Below are 6,770 nucleotides of genomic sequence, written 5' to 3'. Positions count from 1 at the left end.
TCTGTGATGGTTCTCTCAGTCTTTGTGCTAATCCCCGCCAGCAAGACAGCGGGAGCAGGACTTACAGCGGTCTTTTTAACACTGTCGAATGATCAGCAGTAAGCATAAGTGGTGTTTACTGTGCGTCGCTCCACCATAAGCTATCCCCTCCCCCAACCCACCCAACACACTTCCTCTGATCCTACAACGTCGATCTAGGACTACTTACTCCGGCCTCCCCTTACAGTAGCCAACACCCATATCCGATGTCCACCCGCTACCCACCATCTTCGACCAGTCCAGTAGCTAAGGATAGCCGTGGATTAAGTACAGTGCAATTAAATTAGCGTTATAAATTCTTATAGGATTACAAAGTTAATATTAAGCACAAATGAACCACAGATATTTTAAGAGTTGAAAGCCGCATATGTAATACGAAAAGCAAAGGCTGCTCCATAAACAGTGATAATCAAGATACCTTCAAGATACCAAAATTTCGTAAATGTAACGCACAAAATGGTTCAAATGGCTGTGAGCACTGTGGGACTTTACTTCTGTGGTCATCAGTACCCTAGAACTTAGAACTACTTAAACCTAACTAACCTAAGGACTTCACACGCATCCATGCCCGAGGCAGGAGTCGAACCTGTCATGCTCATGAAAACAATCTGACGCAGATTTACATCGCAAACGATGCCACAGATTGCAACAAGGTAGCGGCTATGTAACGTGGCACGCCCTCTAGTGGCTTAATACATAGGTTGGATAAAAAGTAGTGGCAACACATAATTCATACTAGAATTTATTGACAGACAGTCGCCGTATTACATGCCCTCCGTATAATTGGCCTGAATCTGTATCACCTTTCCTCGCACATAGCGTCAGTGTCGATTACTGCCTTGCAAGGACCACACCGTGGAACGAAAGACGTTGTCTCTTGGGGTGTAGTGCGTGCCACAGAGAGGTTCCTACATTTTGGAAAATGGATCTTAACCACACGGACGCATATTGGGTGAATGCTGTGGATTATCCAGTATCTCCCAACCACCCCCTGCCCTCCCCACACCCCCCTCCCCCCTCACCCTCCGCCCATACGCCGTATCTCTTGCACTGGGGTTGGCTATGTGGTATTGTGCATTGTTATGAAGGATGATGGGATCCAGTCCATCGGCGATCAACCTATAACAGGGAGGCAAGGAGCTGTCATATTGTCCATGGGGGACGATCCGAACGGGGCTGATCGTGAATCACTTACCAGCCATCCCGAAACACTTTCACCTATCTCTCCACCGTACGATATGGCCATGGTGCATCACTACACCTCTCAGGCAGTCACTGAAAACAGAGTTATGCTCTCAGACAACGTGCTATTTCAGTCTTGATCACGATATGTTGTTTGTGTCTCATAAACATTTTGTTACAGCACTTGAACTGCCCTCCTGCCCTTTAGACAGTACACTCAGCAAGTGACGCAAACACAGGCATTGCTGCTCACCACACTACTCGAACTGATCTTCTGTTATCAGAAACAGAAGGCGCGCATGGCACTGGAGGCCCAACCTTCGTATTACGGTAGTGTCGCCATAACTTTTTATCCAGCCATAGTACAAGGCAAATGGCGTGTTTCGAAGGAATTCGGGAGAAGTGGATTGGTAAGCAGAGAATACAAGGAAACACCTTTAGATACTGTCAGCGATATTCAAACTAACAAGTACTAGGTTTGGATATACGACAGTTAAATGGAATGTATTTTATAATTTAGGAGTGGGTTGTTGTTGCTGTTGTTGTGGTCTTCAGTCCTGAGACTGGTTTGATGCAGCTCTCCATGCTACTCTATCCTGTGCAAGCTTCTTCATCTCCCAATACCTACTGCAGCCTACATCCTTCTGAATCTGCTTGGTGTATTCATCTCTTGGTCTCCCTCTACGATTTTTACCCTCCACGCTGCCCTCCAATACTAAATTGGTGATCCCTTGTTGCCTCAGAACATGTCCCACCAACCGAGCTCGTCTTCTAGTCAAGTTGTGCCACAAAATCCTCTTCACCCCAATTCTATTCAATACATCCTCATGTGATCTACCCATCTAATCTTCAGCATTCTTCTGCAGCACCACATTTCGAAAGCTTCTATTCTCTTCCTGTCTAAACTATTTATCGTGCATGTTTCACTTCCATACATGGCTACACTCCATACGAATACTTTCAGAAACGACTTCCAGACACTTATATCTATACTCGATATTAACAAATTTCTCTTCTTCAGAAACGCTTTCCTTGCCATTGCCAGTCTGCATTTTATATCCTCTCTACTTCGACCATCATCAGTTATTTTGCTCCCCAAATAGCAAAACTCACTTACTACTTTAAGTGTCACATTTCCTAATCTAATTCCCTCAGCATCATCCGACTTAATTCGACTACATTCCACTATCCTCGTTTTTCTATTGTTGATGTTCATCTTATACCCTCCTTTCAAGACCCTGTCCATTCCATGCAACTGCTCTTCCAAGTCCTTTGCTGTCTCTGACAGAATTACAATGTCATCGGCGAACCATCAAAGTTGGGTAACATCTACAAATTTAGAGTACGACGAAGTGGAAAAATAATGCACAACACTGTAAATAGGTTCCTGTCAATTAGGTTTTACAACTAGCACAGCCAAAATATTTTTTGAATATTGTGGATCCGATATATCGACATTTAAATTTATCTTTACAGGATGTCGATATCGAAAAATATTTGGAGATATCGAAAAATATATGGACGTAACGGCGTATAGAAATATCGGCTGCACATCGTAAATATACTGCCGTGTTTACAGTTGTTATACTTCAGTACTTGTTTATTATTAGACGGTCAGTACACCAACAAGCTAGGAGTCTGCTTATTCCCCTTTGTGCAAGAACTGAAAGAAAACGGAACTCGTTCATGCTTAGCGATAGCCACTTTGCTAACAAAGGTAACTGCATGTAAGCGGCACAATGAAAGGTGTCCATTGGGTCCGTTGTTCCGTTTCGTCACATATCGGATTTGTCGGGGGATTTCCCAGTTTTTCCATATCTGCCAACGCCAGTGACCTAGAAGTTATAGTGTCAAAATTGCGTAGTGAAGCTAAAGGTTGCAGTTTCTGTCGGTACCGATGAGCGCCGATTACATTTCCCGTCATACGCCTCCACTCACCGCAAAGACCAATCTTGACATTCAGATTTTTATTCGTCATTTTCAACAACTGTGTTTGCTGTGTTTGAAGAATATCGACGTAAAGAAATAGCACCAAAATTAATTTTAACGCAACTAGTGTGCTCTTTCACCATATCGAAAATCTTGTCATTTCATCACACTGTCACTCAACTGTGACAAGCTGCCACGCCTTGGGTGAGCTACGAGGCTATCCATGGGGGGAATTCTCAGGATATGACAGACGGATTGCAGGTCAATGCCATTCCCTATCAGCGCCCCAAATGAACGCCCGGCACCCTACAGGCAACACAGATATCTCCCATGGCGTAATGCCTCCAGCAGCGACCGTTTTTACGACTCGAAGGTGGAAAGAGACCAAATGCTGTTTTTAGCAAGGTCCGAGAAGCGCAATATTATGAACATAATGTTGAATGTGTTTATTCGGAACGCACAGGACGCAGCAGATAACATCTATACAACTGAGTGAGAGCCCAGAGTCTGAGACCTGTTCATTAGCATGGGGCGCCGCACACAATGCAAGAACTGACAGGATTGACTAACGTAAACAAACTGGGACATAGAGAGAAGAACTCGTCTTTGCAGCCGAGGTCCCACTTCATTGCCCACAGAAAGAGAGAGAGAGAGAGAGAGAGAGAGAGAGAGAGAGAGAGAGCATGAAATGTTAGGAAGTGCGTTACTGGTTAACTACCTGAAGAAAATTTCAGGGATAGGTACCTGCACTTTTTAAGGAATCTTATCACTGGTCTGTACTCGGAATACCCGCAGCTCAGCCAATCCAAACAGAGTAGAGAAGGCAAAATACAGAAATATGAGTTCTCCTTATAAGCATAAGTGGGCAACGGCCTTGCCGCAGTGGATACACCGGTTCCCGTGGGATCACCGAAGTTAGGCGTTGTCGGGCGTGGTCGGTACTTGGATGGGTGACCATCCAGGCCGCCATGCGCTGTTGCCATTTTTCGGGGTGTACTCAGCCTCGTGATGCCGCTTGAGGAGCTACTCGACAGAATGGTAGCGGCTTCGGTCACGAATACCACCATAACGACCGGGAGAGCGGTGTGCTGACCCGACGCCCCTCTATCCATATCCTCCACTGAGGATGACATGGCGGGCGGATGGTCCTGGTAGGCCACTCGTGGCCTGAAGACGGATTTTTTTTTTTACAAGAATAAGTCTGTATACGTTCATGCCATTTTAGGCTTTCTGCTCTTTGACTTCTCCATCACAAGGAGCCTTCACATACTTCTCCTACACTGACCTGCTACTACACAGTCAGGGTCCATCTACGAGCAGAAGAGCTGACGGACTTAGCAAGAATTAGAGATCAACCGAACTTCGCCGCAGGCGAGGGTCGTTGACACATTGCCAGTGACCTTGTCTGCAGCCGGTTCAGCTTCTGTCTACAACCTAATCTGGTGAGACAGGCCAGTTGCAGTGAGAGGATCTTTAAGGACAGTAACATTATTTTTGTACAAACATCAAAAAAAGTTTTGCATCACCTTGGTTCCAAGAGTTCCGGATCCTGTAAAGAAAATTGGAATAGAGATCAACATGTAAACATCATTTCTGCCCTTTGTATTGCTCATGACAACCACACATTGGATGCTGTACCACCATACAGCAAGACCTTCAGAGGTGGTGGTCAAGATTTATGCACACACCGGTACCTCTAATACCCAGTAGCACCTTTCTTGCATTGATTCGTGCCTTATTCGTCGTGGCGTACTATCCACAACTTCATCGAGGCACTGTTGGTCCAGATTGTCCCACTCCTCAACTGCGATTCAGCGTAGATCTCTCAGAGTGATTGGTGGGTCACGTCGGCCATAAACAGCCCTTTTCAATCTATGACAGGCATGTTCGATAGGGTTCATGTCTGGCGACGTCGTTATTCTGAAGGAATCCGTTCACAAGGTGTGTGCGATGGGGCACGAGTTGTCGTCAATGAAGATGAATGCCTCGCCAATATGCTGCCGATATGGTTGCATTATCGGTCGGAGGATGGCATTCACGTATCGTACAGCCGTTACGGCGCCTTCCATCACCACCAGTGGCGTACGTCGGTCCCACATAATGCCACCCCAAAACAACAGGGTACCTTAAGCTTGCTGCACTCGCTGGACAGTGTGTCTAAAGCGTTATGCCTGACCGGGTTGCCCACAAACACGTCTCCGATGATTGTCTTGTTGAAGGCGTATGCGACATTCATTGGTGAAGAGAACGTGATGCCAATCCTGAGTGGTCCATTCGGCATGTTGTTGGGCCCATCTGTACGCGCTGCACGGTTGCACAGATGGACCTCGCCACGGACGTCGGTGGTGAAGTTGCGCATCATGCAGCCTATTGCGCACAGTTTGAGTCGTAACACGTCGTCCTGTGGCTGCACGAAAAGCATTATTCAACATGGTGGCGTTGCTGTCAGTGTTTCTCCGAGCCATAATCCATAGGTAACGATCATCCACTGCAGTAGTAGCCCTTGGGCGGTCTGAGCGAGGCATGTCATCGACAGTTCCTGTCTCTGTCTCCTCCATGTCCGAACAACATTGCTTTGGTTAACTCCGAGACGCCTGGACACTTCCCTTGTTGTGAGCCCTACCTGACAATGAATAACATTGCGGACGCAGTCGAATCGCAGTATTGGCCGTCTAGGCATGGTTGAACTATAGACAACACGAGCCGTGTACGTCCTTCCTGATGGAATGACTGGAACTGATCGGTAGTTGTGAGGCGTAGCGCCGTATAACGATCCTGCCTTGGAGGCGGTTAAGTGGGAAATGAGCCTCAGAGATGGAGAGTGACAAATGGTAACGCGAGACTGGACGCGCACGTAGTTTGTGTATCAGCCGATAGAGGACGGTATTGGATAGGGGACTGATTTAATTTCGATTGTGCCCAATAGAGTGCACTAAAGTAACAGAATGTTTTTCATAAACTGTTGTAGTATTTTCATAAAGTGTTATTATTTCCTTTTGTGTAGGTAAAGTGTTATAAATGTGTTTTGTCAGTATGAATGATGCGTGAGTGTGTTTAAGGTTAATATGAAGATAATTGTTTAACGAGTTATGTAGTAGGATTTAGTGTGGGAACATTTCGAGGAAGTATGGATATGAACAAAGGGGATTTTCGTAGAACAGATTTGTAAAGTAAGTTTATGGTAAAAGGAAAGTTAATTCAGGTATAAATAACAATAGTAAATAACTTTATTCGTAAACAAAACTTCAGTGTGTTAGATAATTACGTCGGTAAGAAGTGCAGTCGTGAGGTTTACTATTTTGCGATTCGTTATGGATGAAAAGCGCGGACTGATGCGGGAGAATGTTCTTTTGCTATTGCCTGTTGAGTAAACTGACCAATGGTAAAGCAATATTCTTCGCGCGCCTTTCTCTGCAGGCAGAGAAGACTTAGAGTATTCTAGAGAAGAGTCGAAGCCTAGCCATGAAAGAGATCGGACGTGTGCGGTAGTAGTTCCTATGGAAACGATAAGTTGCCAGATCTAGCAGTGTTTCATACATCAAAAGTGTTGGAAAGTGACGGCATAATTATTCCGATGTGTGTGTAGAAACTTCGGAATTTTTAAGTAAATTTTGTGACGA

General features: G+C 45.4%; 1 pseudogene; it reads left to right on the top strand.

The window, feature by feature from the left end:
- The first annotated feature begins 4,014 nt into the window (after positions 1–4,014).
- Positions 4,015–4,132, top strand: LOC124556225 (annotated as a pseudogene).
- Positions 4,133–6,770: the final 2,638 nt, after the last annotated feature.

Source organism: Schistocerca americana, chromosome 1 (assembly GCF_021461395.2).
Source record: "Schistocerca americana isolate TAMUIC-IGC-003095 chromosome 1, iqSchAmer2.1, whole genome shotgun sequence".
NCBI classification, from domain to species: domain Eukaryota; kingdom Metazoa; phylum Arthropoda; class Insecta; order Orthoptera; family Acrididae; genus Schistocerca; species Schistocerca americana.
The sequence above is the reverse complement of the archived record's forward strand: the minus strand, read 5'-3'. Positions and strand labels throughout refer to the sequence as shown.